Source organism: Podarcis raffonei, chromosome 9, assembly GCF_027172205.1.
Source record: "Podarcis raffonei isolate rPodRaf1 chromosome 9, rPodRaf1.pri, whole genome shotgun sequence".
NCBI classification, from domain to species: domain Eukaryota; kingdom Metazoa; phylum Chordata; class Lepidosauria; order Squamata; family Lacertidae; genus Podarcis; species Podarcis raffonei.
Window position 1 is genome coordinate 64390173 of NC_070610.1, and position 16715 is coordinate 64406887.

Sequence of the window (16715 nt, forward strand, 5' to 3'; positions counted from 1 at the left end):
ATGCAGCTCAGTACTTATAAAAACACATGCATTTACAATTACAACTGCATCTTAAAAAATAATAATACTGTGAATTCTACTTATTATCCCTGTTTTCTCCAGGGCATGAATGCTGAATCTCTTTCCATACTCTCAGTCAGAAAATACATTGCAAAAAAAGAAAAAGAAAACTGTTCTGGGTTTCAGAGAGTTCTTAATTGGTGCGGGATGGTTGCAGACACGAGCCTACAGTACGGTAGTGTCAACTCCTATCTTCCATGCTGCCCATCTGCCACTTGCTGTATTGAGACGGGTGTGTGCGTGTGTTGAGTAGACTTGGAAGCCAGCCACTGAAATTCTGGAAGCAAAACAGGCCTGGCTGCAAGCGGAGCTGTGCCAGGGACACATACCAGCCCTTCCAGAAAAATGCAGGAGCAAACTTAAAACCTTTCCTTCCTCCAGCTAAACAAGCAACCTGCACTCTAAAGTCCCCCAGTTCAGAGCTTCCTTTCTCTGTCTTTTGTACAGGAGTTTGCCTAGGCCAGCTGCTTCTCACATTATTCACACCAGCAAAGAGAACTGCATATGATTTTATGTAAACTGTGTTACTTTTATTGTTGTTAGCCACTCTGAGCCCGGCTTCAGCTGGGAAGGGGGGATATAAATAAAAATGTATTATTGTTATTATTATTATTGTTGTTGTTGTTAGCCTCCATACACAATTTACTAGCCTTCCAAACAAATCAATAAAAGCTAGCAACTTCACAAAAATGCATTAATATTCACTTGCTGTGTTAGTCATTTGTGGCACTCTGGTGCCCTGCGAGAGGGAAGGAGAAGACAAACTCTCTTCCAGTTTACAAAACATTTTTTCTGCCTGGTCATCTGGGAGTGGGAGGAGAGTTATGACACAGTGAGTGGATCTTTAACAGCCTGCCTTACCTTGGGAAAGTGCTTCAGCTAATGCAAAGCCACCATTGGATAGAACCCTCTGTTCACAGGTAGTTTTGTTCAATCTGCACCTTTGCAAATTTTCCATTTTCAAAATAGCAAATGAAGGAAAGCGGGAGGGCGCTGAAGACTTAACTGAAAGCACAGAGCAATACAGATATTCATATCTGCCATAGTTCAGCGGCTTTTTTACAAGTAAGTTTCTAGCCCGCATGGATACAAAAAATAAACTTTATGGTACAGGCAGCACGACCATCAATGCGCGGGTCCTTTTGGACCCAGAAGAGGGCAGAACAGGGGTTGGAATGGGGTGGAATGGGTTTACGCATGCATACAGGGGCCAAAAACACAATCCTCATGCAGAATGGTCACCACTTGTTTATGAATCTGGTGGGGAGAATGAGAAGGATTTCCAATCATTGGAGGTGGAACTTGGCAGGCCTGCAATCTTTATCAATGCCACCATTCTCCTGGTATGGAGTTAAAGGCATCACACAGAGTATTCCTATCCAAGTGCTGACCAGACCCAAACCTTTCAGAAGGCTCCTGAATCGTGCGCTTAATTGCTCCATATTCCTCACTACTGAGTAACAGCAAGAGACCTAAATTATTCTGGTTGAATAATTTTACCTGTATTTGTTTAATCCGCATTATATTATGCAGGGCACAGAATCCTACTTTTTCTTGACACAGAGAACTGAGTTTGTTTGTCTGAAGCCCAGAGCAGCACACATCTCAGAGCAGGCCCAAATGGCAGACAGAAAACTATTGAAAGATCTGTTTAGAGTTGCGTCTTAAGGAGAGATTACATTAGGGAGGCATGACAGATGTTTTCAAATATGTATCAGGCTGTGATAAGTAGGAAGGTAACCAGTTGCTCGGTATTGCTACTGAGGATAGGAAAAGCAGTAATGAGCTTAAACGGCAGGGGGAAAAAGATTCAGATTAAATAATATCAGGGGGAAAAGTTCTACCCATAAGAACATGCTGCAAATTGAAAAATACTATCGGGAAAGGTTCCGAGACCTCAGACACAGCAAGTTTTAAAAATTAGTTTGGATACATATCTGTCAGAAAGAATTTAGGTTTAATTAATCTTGCTCCTGCGCATGGGAGGTGGGGTGAATTTCTCCCTTAGTTCCCTCCAACTCTGCAATCATAAAACAGCAAAATATAAGATCATAGGGGATGCAAAACTCAATCCTGCAAAATTGTATCTGCATGGTTAAGTGCTATGCTGGCAAGAAAAGCTAAGTACTCATTTGCCTGTCAGGATGCCAAATGCTTTAACAGGGTGGTTACTTTTTCCAGACTTCTTATGTTCAGGGAACTCTTTCCACATCAGGTGGTCTGCCGGCAAATTCCCAGACATCTGCAACAGAACACTTGCATGTAACAGAGGATCCTGGGGCTTGATTCAGGGCTATTTCTTGGTTCATGTAGACCCTAGGAGGAATAAAAGAGTAGCACAAGGCTGCTTACTTTAAACCTCCGAAAACCGAAGGTTCAGAATGCTGTGCAGGGCTTTCTGAAAGCCCTTTGGAGACCAGAGGTTTAAGAAGAAGAGAAGAAGAGTTTGGATTTGATATCCCGCTTTATCACTACCCGAAGGAGTCTCAAAGCGGCTAACATTCTCCTTTCCCTTCCTCCCCAACAACAAACACTCTTGTGAGGTGAGTGAGGCTGAGAGACTTCAGAGAAGTGTGACTAGCCCAAGGTCACCCAGCAGCTGCATGTGGAGGAGCGGGGACGCGAACCCAGTTCACCAGATTACGAGTCTACCGTTCTTAACCACTATACCACAGCAGGAGCAGCACTGGCAGGGAGAAGCAGCCTCTATTGCATGGCTGCTGCTTCCCCCTCGTTGAGCAAGGAGCATTTTCAATGGGCAGGTGGGAGTGCACCTTGCTCTGGCAAAGGAACCATTGGGAACCTACTTCAAGCTCTCAATTATTTCTTTGAAGCCCTTCCTTTGCACATGATGTCAGGTGTAGGTTGGGTGGGCCTGGGCTTCCCAAAATGGCCTGGCGGATCAAAAGGAGTTGTTTGGTGGGCCACAATTGCCCCACAGGCCTAAGGTTCCACACCTCTGTCTTAGAGCACTGATCAGGACGCTCCCCAAGCCACATGCATCCTACTGATTCTCTTTTGCACCCTCCTTGAGTGTTACTGACTGGCTGAAAAGTATCCCTGAACTCTGATCATGCCTCTTGCTTCCCTGGATGGAGACAGATGTGCAAGTGTGTAGAAACTAGCCTACTGTACAAACACACAATTTACATGAATGGCCCCACCCACCCCTGGCAAGTGGTCCCCAGTAAGAAATGCAGCCTTTGGGCTGGAAAAAAAATGTTTTCCGCCCCTACGCCAGACAGTTTTGTCTTTCTTGGATGTGACAATAAGCTATGTTTAATGTTCAACCCCACACCACCGTCCCCAAAAGCAAACTTCCTATGTTCTCCTTGGGACAATAGTGAAGGAGGAGAAAAAAGAGAGCAGCATACAAGCCCAATGCTTTTGCAGGCTCATTCACGTAACACTAAACTATGGTCCAGTGCTACATCCAAACCAGGCTTGCATGCCTATGGAAACATAATGGCACCCCACTGCCAAAATTCAGTGCACGTTAGTTATCTTTTGAGGTCTGCTTCAGCTGGATTATGTAGCAAGCCAGCTGCACAGGTACTGCTAGCAGGCATGCTGCAGTATTAGATACAAATTCACAACGTTTCAGAAACTTGTACACACACTGATAAAGCAGCTACTTGACATTTCAAGTTGATGCCAGACAAATATTGCCTCCAGCTCCTGCAGCAGGGCAGACACAATGTGCCATTGAAAAGGTTCTCCCTGTGCCAATGCACCAAACATCTTTGAACATCTTATGCTTCTGGACCAGCATGCATTCTTGTATGTGCACAGCACACCCTTATCTAAAGCCTTCATATTGTCTCCCATGACTCGAAGATGAATTACCTCAATCGGTGTTCTTATCGCGTGGAACACTGAGCACACATACATACGCACGCAAATGGTATGACAGCGATTAGAAATAACACAATTCTGGACTCTGAACCGGACTGGCAGGCTGCTTCCATTGTTTCCCCGAGACACAACAGTCTGTTCATCATCCCAGACTCTTTCACTGCCTCGTTCCAAAAAAAGGGAGAAAGAAACGATTTTCCTCTTCTTCTTTTGGCAATCATTAACCTATGGTGGAGTCAGTAACAAATGGCTTGCAAAGGGACGACGATTGATTCTGCTTTTAACAGGTGGCTGCATAATGCAGAATGATTAATAGAGGGGGAGATTCCAAGGCTGAAATCTCTTCTTTGCTGAAGTCCACAGAAGCATTCCCATTGACTGGAAGCAACTGAACAAGTGTCACAGCCAGCACATTCCTGTCAGACCATTGGTCCGTCTTCGGAGCTCATTATCATAGCAACATCTCTCCAAGGTTTCAGGAAAGAGACATCCCCACCCATAAGGACTGGGCCTGGGACCTTCTGTGTGGAAAGCATTTATTCCAATACTGAGCTACAGTCTAAAAATGACGGAGAATTTTTAAGCCCCAAAATGCCTCTTCCACTTCAATTCTGCACCCCTTAAATGTGCCAGAGGGGTGACAATGAAGATTTGTGCTTATTTCCTCAAGTTCTACCTAGGCTCAGGATCTGGAGACAGGCAAGAGAACAAAAAGTGGTTCGATAGGAGGCATCACTGACCCACAATGTGTACCATCTTTTGGCCTACTCCTGTATGTGATTAACAGGTTTCATAGGTTTTCAAAGCACATCAAAACTACCACTGTGCTTTCCTACTCATGAATTGGTATCACCAACACAAGGAGCTTCAACTGGACTTAGAAAGGATGTAGCTAAGTGGCAGAGTACCTGCTTTGCACGCCAAAGGTCCCAGGTTCGACCCCCTGCATCTCCAGGTAGAGCTTGGGATGTGCCCTGCCTGAAACCCTGGAGAGTTGTTGCCAGTCAGTGCAGGCAGCACTGAGCTAGATAAACCAACATCCTGATACAATACAGTCCCCTAAATTCCTATGCCCTTAACTTCTTCCCCGAATGTTATTGCTAATGTGCGCTTGATGGAGGACTCTGGGATTTTAATTCACCTGCATTTGCTCATTGTCTCCATCTTAAGGTGCTCCAATGTCTAGAGCAAGGTTAAAAAATAAAGAAGTCCAGATATTTACAGACAAATCATTGATGGGTGATTGTGTGCGTTGAACTCCATTTATTCTCACAATTCTTACACAGCGGCTTATTCAGTTTTCCTCCATCTAAATTAATTTTTGCTATGGAAAAAAAACCCCCGCATAATGCAGACAGGGAGATTTTAATGTAGATATTTTTGCAATTTCTCCCTTGCGTTTCCCCCCAGGATGTCCTCTTTGCGCATGCTGTGGTGCTTCCTCTATCTCAGCCTACAAGTCTTTCTTTCTCATACCCAATCCTCAGGCTTTATTATGAACTGACTATCATGTGTAGGACAGATGACGGCTCTGATAAAAGCAATAGCCTCCTACATAAAGCACAAGTATTTTGTTACAATCCAAAAGGGAAATCTTGCTAGGCTTGCCACTCATACGGAGCATGCGGGCTTGCCGTATCTGAGCGATACACTCTGACATGTAGTACGACAGGCAGGCGAGAAGCAATACATATGCATGGCCCCAAATTTAACTAGTGAATAGCTAAGCTGTTATTTATTCAATTGTGTGTATAATATACATCTATAGCTTCCATTACCCTAGCGTTACAGGCCCTCGCTGATGTATATGGATGAAACCGGCCGACTGCAAACCCAGCGCTGTGCATGCGACTTCTAGCTGCTTATGCACGCTGCATTTCACACGTCATGTCACGAAGTCAGGGAAGCCAAAGGAAACAGAATTGAGCACATCTCAATGACAATGGCGCACGAAAGGGAGCACGAGTTATTGCCGCTGTGGAAAATGGAAAAGCCATCGAGTAACCAGCCGACCCCGAACTCCAGAGTACCATAAAGTAGCCAGGTACTTCAGTGTGATAGTTCTGGGGGTTGGCAAGCTGGAGCTGAGGGGTCTAAGTCGTGAAGGTAGCCTGGATGCAGTCCTGACCGTGGTCTACAAGCGATGGTTTTTAGACAAATTTAGTAGTGCCTATTGGGAACAGCTCAGTGGTTCAAACCTTGGAATCTCCAAGTAGGACTGGGGAAGACTCATACTGGAAACCCTGGGAAGACACTGCCCACCAGTGGAGACCAGCAGTGGGGAGAAACTCCTACCTGGCCTCCCCATTTGACTCACAGGTTGTTTCATGCAAGTCACGCCCACCTGCCATACATCATATATGACACCTGGTGTGGGGCAGGTAAAGATGCATGCAGCTGGGCCAAAAGAGAGTTTGCAGGCACCGATGATCATCAAAGCTTGCAAAGTTACGTCCACTGGCTTTTGCAAGGCCCAGTGGCTGTTGGACCTTGCAAAACACTGTGCTTTAGCTTGCAGATGATGATGATGATGATAATGATGATGATTTTATTCTTTATACCCCGCTCATCTGGCTGGGTTTCTCCAGCCACTCTGGGCAGCTTACAACATATCTAAAAGCATTATAAAAAACATCAGTCCTTAAAAACTTCCCTAAACAGGGCTGCCTTCAGATGTCTTCTAAAAGTCAGATAGTTGTTTATTCCCTTGACATTTGAAGGGAGGGCATTCCACAGGGCGGACGCCACTATCGATTACAAAACATGCAGGCAGAAGCAGGTCACCTGACTTCATTGCAATGTCAGGTGGTTGACAGGTGTGTGGCCCTGCCCACTTGTCAAATGGGGACTGCAAGTTGAGTGAGGTTAAGGGTCTGTCTCTGGCCCACCAGTCAGATCAAGAGCCCCTGATATAGACAATGCTGAGGGAGGGATAGACCACTAGTCTCTTTAGACCTTGTGTTTAAATGTCCACCGGGGGTTGTCTTGTAGTCTCCGTTTCTGATAACCTCAGTTGCAAAACTGATCCATCATTATCTTATTCACCTACCTTCACAGCTCTATGAATGTAACTAGGCATTATTCCCATTTTACAGATGGAAGAACTTTGAGTAAAGACTCAGTGGAGCTGAATAGAAAAGCTTTGAATCCATACCCTAGAATCATGGAGCTGAAAGGACCCCTGAGGATCATTTAGTCCAACCCACCTGCAATGCAGGAATCACAACATTCAGTCCCCCATCCAATGTGAAACCACACCAGAGCCTGCTTGGCTTTGAAAAAGTGCCAGGAGTTTTATTGCTGCACCACTTCAAATCCAGTATTTTATATCTGCCAGAACACTCTTTCTGTCAAACACTTACCCAAATTAACTTCAGGATTAAACCTCAGTGGCAGTCTTCCAGCCAATTACCACTTTGAGCTATATTTACAGATGCCATGCATTCTGAAATAGCCAGAGATCCTCCAGTGCCGGACCAATCCAATAATTTTTTTTGGGGGGGGGGCAGGGAGACGATCACTTCCCATTATACTTTTTTCATATGTGACATCTGCAGGTGAAAGTGATGTCAGTGTTCTGATGGGAGTGCAGCTTGCCCCTCAAGGCAAGCAAAACACTGATACTGCAGTAGTCTTAGACCAGGGGATCAGCAAACTTTTTCAGCAGGGGGCCGGTCCACTGTCCCTCATACCTTGTGGGGGGCCGGACTATATTTTGGAAAAAAGAAGAAGAACCAATTCCTATGCCCCACAAATAACCCAGAGATGCGTTTTAAATAAAAGCACACATTCTACTCATGTAAAAGCATGCTGATTCCCGGACCGTCCGCAGGCTAGATTTAGAAGGCAGTTGGGCTGGATCTGACCCCTGGGCCTTAGTTTGCCTACCCATGCCTTAGACTGAGCCCTATATAGGCACAATAGCTGTGTCCCAGTTGCAAGTCCCACCTTCACTGAAAGATGCCTCTTTGGTTTAAGAGGCCCAGCCTTACTCCAAGAGTCTCTTAGTCTGACAGAGCAGGGGAAACTTTGGCTGTACTGGGGCTTCCATGATAGAGTCAAAGGGTGGCAATGTGACAGCTGGTAGAGCTTGAGACTCTTAACCTCAGGGTCATGGATTTGAGCCCCACATTGAGCAAAAGATTCCTGCATTGCAGCAGGTTGGACTAGATGATCCTTGTGATCCCTTCTTACTCTACAGTTCTATGACACTATGACATCCTTGGACTAGAAGGGCACTGGCACTGTGGACTCATCTTCTGGAAGTACTTCCAGAGTTAGTCTTGGGTGCAATTTCCCTTCTGATTCCTCATCCTCTAAAGAAGGAGAATCCGACCCCAAGGTCATGACCATCAAAATGGGTGGCATTCAATGCTTGTCCTACACAGAATAGACACACTGAAGTACCTAACTAACTTAGGTTCATTGACTTTAACAGGTCTGCTCTGAACAGAGCTTAGCTGCATACAACCCAGAGTCAGTTCCACAAAATACAGAGTGCAGCAATCTTGAAACTGGCAGAGTAAGTGAATAAATTTAGTAGCACGTAGGAGGATTTTAATGCATAAAATGTAGTGCTGGAATTTATCCAGGGGGATAAATCTTTTGGAGTCTCACCAGAATGACAGTCTCATGCTTCCTGTAGTTACTACTGCACCTTGCTCTCTTGAGGAACTTGTGAGGTTAGCAGAAAGGGGTTATGTTGCAACTAAGTCCTAAGCCAAACGCTTCCTGCAAAGGAATTCAATGGAATCCCATGGTAAGGCACTTCAGAATGCTTCCATGCCAATCTGGCCTTCAGCTTCCTCCAAGAATAGAAAAACAATTCAAATCACAGATGTTCTCCAATGGAAAAGATTATTAGATCTGCTATCATGACCCACTGGCCAACATCATTCTACCCCCATAATTACAAATCCTGCAGCCCTGAAGTTTTTAATTGCGTTGGTACTACAGAGACACAATTTCATATGCCACAAGGAGTTGTAAGGAGGGCGGAATCCCTCCAAAACGGTTTTGTGCAAAGTTATCTGCTGTCTAAGCTTTCCCAGCCCATTAATATTTCACTTTCATATAGCCCTGGACTGGTTTTGGAACATGCTTCCTTTTTATCCCCTTTTTATATATAAGCAAGAGAAAGTGTTTGAAGTAAGTGCTGGTAAAAAAACCTCCCCTAGTCTGTCTCTCTTGCCACCCCCTCATCCCCCTCCCCACACACACTTGCTTTCTCCACCTCAGTCTCTTGAGGATTTTAACACTTCAAGTACAACATATACCAGGAAAAGAGGAGGGGGGGAACAGAGACGAATGTGTCTAGCTTTGAATCGCCTCTTAAAAGAGAGACGGCTTTTTTCAATTGTTTTGTAGTCACATTCAGCTGTGAAAATGACGAAAAAGGAAATCGGCGAAAATAAGCGCGATTACTACATGCTGTCAGGCTGAAAGGGGAGCGTAGCAAATACAGCAGAGACTCAAATTTACAAAACACTTTGTGAATGGAAGCAGTTTGTAAGCCTCCTGCCCTGGCAGTTCCAAAATCCCCTACCCTATTACCTTGCATCTCCACATCCTCCTGTTTGGAATGTCACCCGGGCATTGTCAGTGCTTGCTTTCCTCATCTACCTGGAACCCCTCCTCCCCAATTGGGGGGGGGGGGCTTTCCTAGCTCTCTATGAAGATGGGAAGCAGTGCCGGATTATCAAATAGGCTGAGCAGGCACCAGCCTATGGGCCCCACACTTTTCAGGGGCCCCATGAAATTTGATCATGAAAGAAAATTACAATCAAGCTGCCTTAGTTCAATGTTATTCCACTAGAGAACATGCACAGCCCCCCCCCCAATTTCAGCTGCCTAGGGGCCTCCCACAGGGTTTAATCTGGCACTGTTTGGAAGCCGCCTTATACTTAATCAGACTATGGGTCCATCAAGCTCAGTACTGACTGGAAGCAGCTCTCCAGAATTTCCATCAGGGACCTTTGCTAGCCCTACCTGGAGATACTGGGGATTGAACCTGGGACCTTTGGCAGGCAAAGCAGATGCACTACCAGTGAGCTACAGGCCCGTCCTTTCTCTGCTTCATCTCATTAAGGGCACTGGAAGCTGCCTTATACCTGGGCAGGCCATTTGTCCATCTGGGTCAGTACTGTCACTTGGAAGTAGCTCATCAGGGTCTCAGACAGAGGACTTTCCTGCCACCTGGTACGTGATCTTTAAAAACAAGCAAACCTGGAGATTCAGGAGATTGAATCTGAAAACTTCTGCATTCAGAGCATGTTCTCTATACCACAGAGCAGCGGTCCCTCCCCCTCCATTTTATCCAATATGCTTTCTGACCTCCTGAAAAACACCCCCACGCCGCCTGATTCACAAAGGGGCTGATGTGGCAACAGTTACTGCATACTGAGCAGGGTGAGCAATACTGCGACGGAGAAATTTGATAGATTAGTCATTTTGAATCTCCAGGCTTCATATATCTCCGAGGTTCCAGCAGAGCGAAATCCGTTCCACAAGAATGTTCAGTGGAACTCTGCTCCGCCATGGGAAAAGAAAACCGATCCTCTCCACTACTTGGCAAGATGTCTCTCCTTAATGGTGTTGGGAAAGTACAGTCGCCAAAGAGCACCACCCTCGTGGCTCGTGTTAAGATGATGCATTACGAGACACCACTGGGTAATGCTAAGTCTCTCTTCCCCCTTGAAACTGCACGTGCAATTACCCTGCCTGCTGCAATGTCTAGCTGCTCCCATACTCCATGGGAAATGGCGCAGGTAGAGCATCATAGTTCAGAGTACGAAAAGGAACCATCCAGGAACAAGTGCGTCATCACCCGTCGACACCGTCTCCCCATTCAAATATTATTCCAGGAACTCACTTCTCTGTAACAACCCATCAGCCTGAATTTGCTTCATGTTATGTTGAATGAAATAGAATGAAAAACTGGAACCTGGCAGTGAGGACTTTTATTTGACACACCACACTGGGTCGAGACTCAGCCCCAAGTGACACCTGGGCAAAACAGGCGTGAGCCCCACAGACAAAGCACACACACACTCTTTCATGCTGCCTTCTGCACTGGGAGCTGCCCTACTTTCTTGGGGTCACAATGCCCTTCTGGTGACAAAGTCTCCACTGACCATTCTTCCTGGTGCCACATCTAGCTGGCCACCAGCCACAAATCATGACTGGTTCTGCCTCTTCCACCACCATCCCCATGCCCACCGCAATATGACACAAGTACCCCAAGCATGTCTTATTGCATGGGCAGTGGACTGTTCTCTGGCAAATAGCTCGATAGCTGTGATGAGTGTGGCTGGCGCAGCGATGGCAGGGGCAAGAGGTGACAGTGTCTAGTGGGGGCGGGGAAGGTGCCATGTGGCAACGCTGGAGAATCCACATGGCTCTCCCAGCTGCCAATCTCTCTCCCTCTTCCTATATGTATGCATGTATGTTACTGCTGCACAGCCGCTGCGGAAAGGAGGGAACCCTCTCCCCAGAAAACAGGCGTCTTCTTCCCCTGCATAAGTCCACGATGAAGCCTTGGAGTCTTCCATGCGCGCACACCCTCCTCGCCCCTTCCCCAAAACTGCACAGCCACAAAGCGCCCTGCCCTCGCCCTAATCCCAGCCGCCGCTGCGGCCACTGCCGACTTGCAGGAGAGCCCAGCTCGGTCCAATCCCAGCGAACACGCCTCGCGCGCACAGGAAGAAGGCAATGCGGCTCTCGGCGAGCCCTTCCTCGTAGCCGCGGCTGCCCTGCGTGCAATAAACATACCGGCTTCTAGCTCTCGCCTTCTCCTCCTCCAGCTCCTTTCCTCCCAATCAGCTGCCGCTACCGCCTGCCCAGCCCCGGATCTACCTACAGGACTCGAAACGAGCTTTTAAAAAAACAGAAAAGCCACAGTACACAAACCAAGCCTTTGCACCACTTTCCAGCCCTCGATCCCGTGTGCACTTGTTCTCCCAGTTCTGCGATCCGCCCACCCAAGGCAAAATCGCGACCACCACATCGCAAGCATGGGAAGCTTCCTCCCAAAATAACGCAGCCCTTCTTGGCTGTGCGGGCAAGCCTGGTAGACCCAGAGGAGCTCAGCCTCCCTCCTCCTCCCTTCCTAAAATCCTGACCTTCCATCTCCTAGCCGCCCCCTTCCCCGCCGCCCTATGAGAGGGTGCCTTCTCTGCTTTCCCAAACCGAGCGGCGCCACGAGTCAGGGGCGCATGGAGGTTATTTACTACCTGGTTGGGCAGCTGGTGGTTGTCTTGGGGGCGCTCCTGCCACGGAGTGCTGGGGAGGGGGGCGCGAAGTCTCGTCCTGGCCGCCCCGCTCCCTACCACCAAAGTGGTGGTTGGTGAGGTCCTTTTAATTTTCCCATATGCGCCCACGGAGAAGAGAGGTGGGGGGAAGCAAAAAAAAACCCCGCACGCACACACCCCAGCCTTGGTCCAGGGCTAGCAGCAACAGCAGCAATTAATCCAGCAAGAGGCAGCCAGAGCAGCGCAAAAGCTCTGCAGCAGAAGAAACCAACGGAGCTTCCCATGCACTCATGTTGTTGCTGTTGAGAGTGCAGAAGAGGATACGCAGCAGCAGCAGCAGCAGCAGGCGGATTGGCAGCCGGCACTGCTTGTGGCAAGGAAAGACGGGGAGAGGAGAAGGCGGCGGGGAGGGACGAAAGGGGAGGCGCTTGCGGTGCGTGGTGTGTGTCTGGAGAGAGAGTGTGGGGCTGTGCGCGCCGCGTTGCATGCGGGGTTGCGCGGTGCCACCTCCTCGCTGGGAGTGCACTGCGGAGCCGGCTTGGGAGGGGAGAGCAGCCGCCAGCGCAGGATCAGCCTCTTAAGAAGGCGATTGACAGGAAGGATTTAAGAAAGCCTCACCTTTCTGAGCTCTGAGTCAGCAGAGAGTGGAACAGGTTCATTTTTATTATTATTTTTTGCTCTCTTCTTCCTGCTTCCAGGCCAGCCTCCTCCTTCCCTTTTCTTGAAGCCGCAGCAGAAGCTTCAACAGCTGCAGAAGAAACCAAGACCAGCAAATCAGTGTAACCCGTGTGTGTGTATGTGTGTGTGTGTGTTTGCGTGTTTGTTTTTTCCTCTGTCTGCCATGGTTTGCATTTTCTTTTTACCGTGCTAAAATCAGGAGCTTTGCAAATCCTTAAAGGGGGGGGGGGGTTAACACCTTTTGGGCAGCTTCACTTCAGGAGTAAACTCTGAATGCAGATTAGTTGCTCCTTAACAGGCTTTCTCCAGTCAGGGTGGTTATAAAAAGGGTTTAGGTGTGTTTGTGTGTTCCTGCCTTGGATGGAATACTCTTAATAATCCACATTATAGATTGCGAGTTGAGGACTAGGCAGGGGTTAAGTGAGCTGTTCCAGAATAAAAGATGGTCATTTTGTGTGTGGCCGGGGAAACCTGAGGATGCTGGCTATTCCAGATTGGTTCTGATCCAGTAAACCTGAAAGGTGCTGGTTGTTGCAAATTAGCTGTGGCATAAAATGGTATGACCTTCTTGTGTCCTTGCCATTTCATAGTCAAGGTTACCTGGAAGGAGCTGAGGCTCACACACTTGGGCAGCGATACCCAGAGCTAGCCTTACTCTGCAAGAAGCCTCACTGAACTCCTTGGGTTGACAGATATTTACAGGATTGTACTGCTGGTTTATGCAGCGAGTGGCCATTCTCTCCGGCATTGATCTGTTGTGACCATGAAGCCCAATGCAGCAACCACAGAAGTTGTTTGGGATCAACTGAGTGAAAAGCTACATTCTTCCCCTCTACCCTGTTCCATATTTTGCATGAAGGACAGCCTCAAAACTGGGAGGAGAGGGTAATGGAGTTTTTGGAATCAATTCATCCTGTCTGCATACACACCATACATTTAAAGCACACACATACTCTCAAACAATATTGGGAGCTTAGGTTTACTCATCAGGGCTACAGTTCCCAGCACCTTTAAACTACAGTTCCCAGGATTCTTTGGCAGGGTGGTTAAATGTGCTTATGGTGTGGAAACAGAGTGAAAAGCTGTAGTCTTTTTACCCTTCCATATTTTGCATGGACAAAAAGTATCGAAATTTGCAGGTGGGTTGAATGCGCCAGATTTCCCACTCCTCTCCAAAACCGTTGAATGAAACAGGTGTGTGTGTGTCTGTGTGTTTTGCAGGCCATGCAAGGGGAAGAGAAAATTTCTAGACAACAGCCTTCGTATGACCTTTGGATGTTTACTATCCTTGTCTTCTCTCTCTCTTGGGGTTTTATATGCGTGTGTACATAAGTGAGGGAGGTGAGGTGGTTAAAGGGTTTGCTGTGGTGGTTTTGTTTTTTTTTAAAAAAAGCCTCCTTAACCAGGAAGCAGCTACAAGAAAAGCTAATCAAACGCCAGCTGAGGAAAAGTGCACTAGTTCAGTGCATTCAATAATTATCACCGCATATGCTCCCGGCACGAATGTATTGGTATATGTTGCTACCAATATTGCTCCTTATTCCAAAGCAGGCATGGGCAATTTTTGCATTTCACAGGACAGACTAAATATGATGTGAGGGTCAGTTCTCCAGATATATTTTCCTTTGCCTAAAAACAATCTAGGAGGAAGGAGATAATGGGGTCAGGAGGAATAGGGTTGAGGGTGGCAGACCAGTTAATCCTTTCCCCACACATTTCCCAGTCCGTCCGTCCCCCCCAATATTATTAACCATGAAGAGAATTTTTTTGAGAATTTTCTTTTTCTCACCCACCTCCCCTCAGAAAATGAAAGCCATAAAAAGCTGTTTTAAAAAAATCCCCCAAGTATTCCTCACCATCTTTTTTGTGTATGTGTGTGATGGCCACCATATTTCCCTCACAGTGCCTTGGAAGGACTCCAGGTCAAGGACATTGTGGAGGATTCAAAATGGCAGCCATTTTGCTTCTGTTGTCATTGGCAGCAGCAAAAAACAACAATGTTAGGTTAAAAAGATAAAAAGTTTGCTACTCCCACTGCTAATGGTGAGCCCATCCACATACACACACACTCCCCCCCAAACAATAAATGGTTGAAGAATTTCTCCTCACTCTGGATGTTGGAAATGTAAGGAGGCTGAAGGAACTTTTTATCACCTCTGGTGGACATGCCCGAGGGTGAAGGCCTTCTGGGAAATGATTTATAACGAGTTGAAAAAGGTATTTAAGTATACCTTTCAGAAGAAACCAGAGGCCTTCCTCTTGGGCATTGTGGGCCAGAGGATACCTAAGAAAGACAGAACCTTCTTTCTATATGCAACGACTGCAGCAAGAATTCTCATAGCTAAATACTGGAAGGCACAGGAGCTACCCACACTGGAAGAATGGCACACACAACTGATGGACTATATGCAACTAGCCGAAATGACTGGCAGAATCCGAGACCTGGGAGAAGAGGCTGCGGAAGAGGATTGGAAAAAATTTAAGGACTATTTACAAAAACATTATAAGATATATGAATGTTAAAAATTTGCTAAGGTTTGAGGTAAATATGCTTCAGTATTGAAATTCGGAGTTGATAGAAACAAAGTTAATGATTGAGAAAAGTTTTAATTTCAGAGTGAATAATTAGATGAAAATACAAAAACACAGGAAACAAGGTATTAATTTGCTGTTTATATTTATTATAAAGAATGCAGGGATGGAGGAGATGGGGAAGTCCAGTGGATGATGAAAAAAAAAAAAAAGACTTCGAAAAATGAATTTTTTCTTGTTTAATTTCTTTTTCTTTCTGTAAAACCGCTTTTGTTGTGTTATTGATGATGGATTTAGATTCTGGAAAAAAGCAATAAAAAAATTTATAAAAAAAAAAAAAAAAAAAAAAAGAAGAATTTCTCCTCACTCTGGAGAAAGGTGGTAAAATCACCCACCCAACTTCTTTGCCCACTAATAGGGCAGAGAATTTCAAGAGGCCATTAAGAGCACAGTTCTAACAGGTACTTATTTGATTTTACCTCAAGCCTATTAGCAGCTTGAGAAGACTGATTGCAGTCCGTGTTTCTAGTTTTCTGAGTATTAGCCCCATGAAACTCAAGAGGACTTGCTTTTGAGTAGAGGATTGGGCTCTTTAAAGTCAGGGAATTAGCCCAGACAGAGAAAAGAATTGGCTAAAAAAAACCAAAAACCCTTCCCTCAGCATCACCCCCTAAGCCAAAATACCCTTCCTCCAGTAGCACCTTCTACCATTCCTCCAGTTCACCTCTGGGAGGAATGCAGGCAACTGTATTGTTCTTGACATTTCCTAATCTCCAACAAGGCTATTTATCTATAACATTTGTATATCGCCTTTTCTTCTGAGGTCCTGTACATGGTTCTCCACCCCTCCCTGTTTTATCCCCTCAGCAACCCTGTAAGGTAGGTTAGCCTGAGAGGTTGGCCCAGGGTCATCCGGTAAGCTTCACAGCTGAGTGGAGATTTATAACCTGGCCCCCCCAGGTCCTCATCCTGCACTCTCAACTTTTCTACCACATTGGTTATCAGAGGGAGAAAAAAGCCACAGAAACAGTGTGGGTGTGAATGTGTGTTTAATAATAATATTTTTTTTAAAAAAAAAGAAACCTGCCCTCCACCCCCTGATTTGGCCACCATCACAGGCCATTTTGAGCAAAAGAAGTTACATGTAATTTGACCCCCATCCCCAGGAGCCATTCTGTTCTCCAGAGATTGGTCCGGGGTCCACCAGTGTACTTTCCAGCTCACTCCAGTCCTTTCATAGGTGCTCAGAATGTATAATAAAATGGGTGCTGTTTAACAGTACAGTCATACCTCATGTTACGTTTGCTTCGTGTTACGTTTTTTCAGGTTGCGTCCCGCAGC

The 16715-nt window shown here is 46.3% G+C and overlaps 1 protein-coding gene across 5 annotated transcripts in view; it reads right to left on the reverse strand.

The window, feature by feature from the left end:
- CCSER1 (coiled-coil serine rich protein 1) overlaps nt 1-16262 on the reverse strand; it is a 701519-nt gene extending 685257 nt beyond the window's left edge. For 3 of the 5 annotated variants that reach the window (XM_053404076.1, XM_053404079.1, XM_053404080.1), the window contains exons 1-2: nt 16099-16262; nt 12147-12912 (exon numbers count right to left, since the gene is read on the reverse strand). The gene's annotated coding sequence lies outside the window, so the exon portion shown is untranslated. Of the gene's footprint in view, nt 1-12146; nt 13062-16098 lie in introns of those variants that run through there. The other 2 variants (XM_053404078.1, XM_053404077.1) reach the window with 2 other exon arrangements.
- Between the last annotated feature and the right edge of the window lie 453 nt (nt 16263-16715).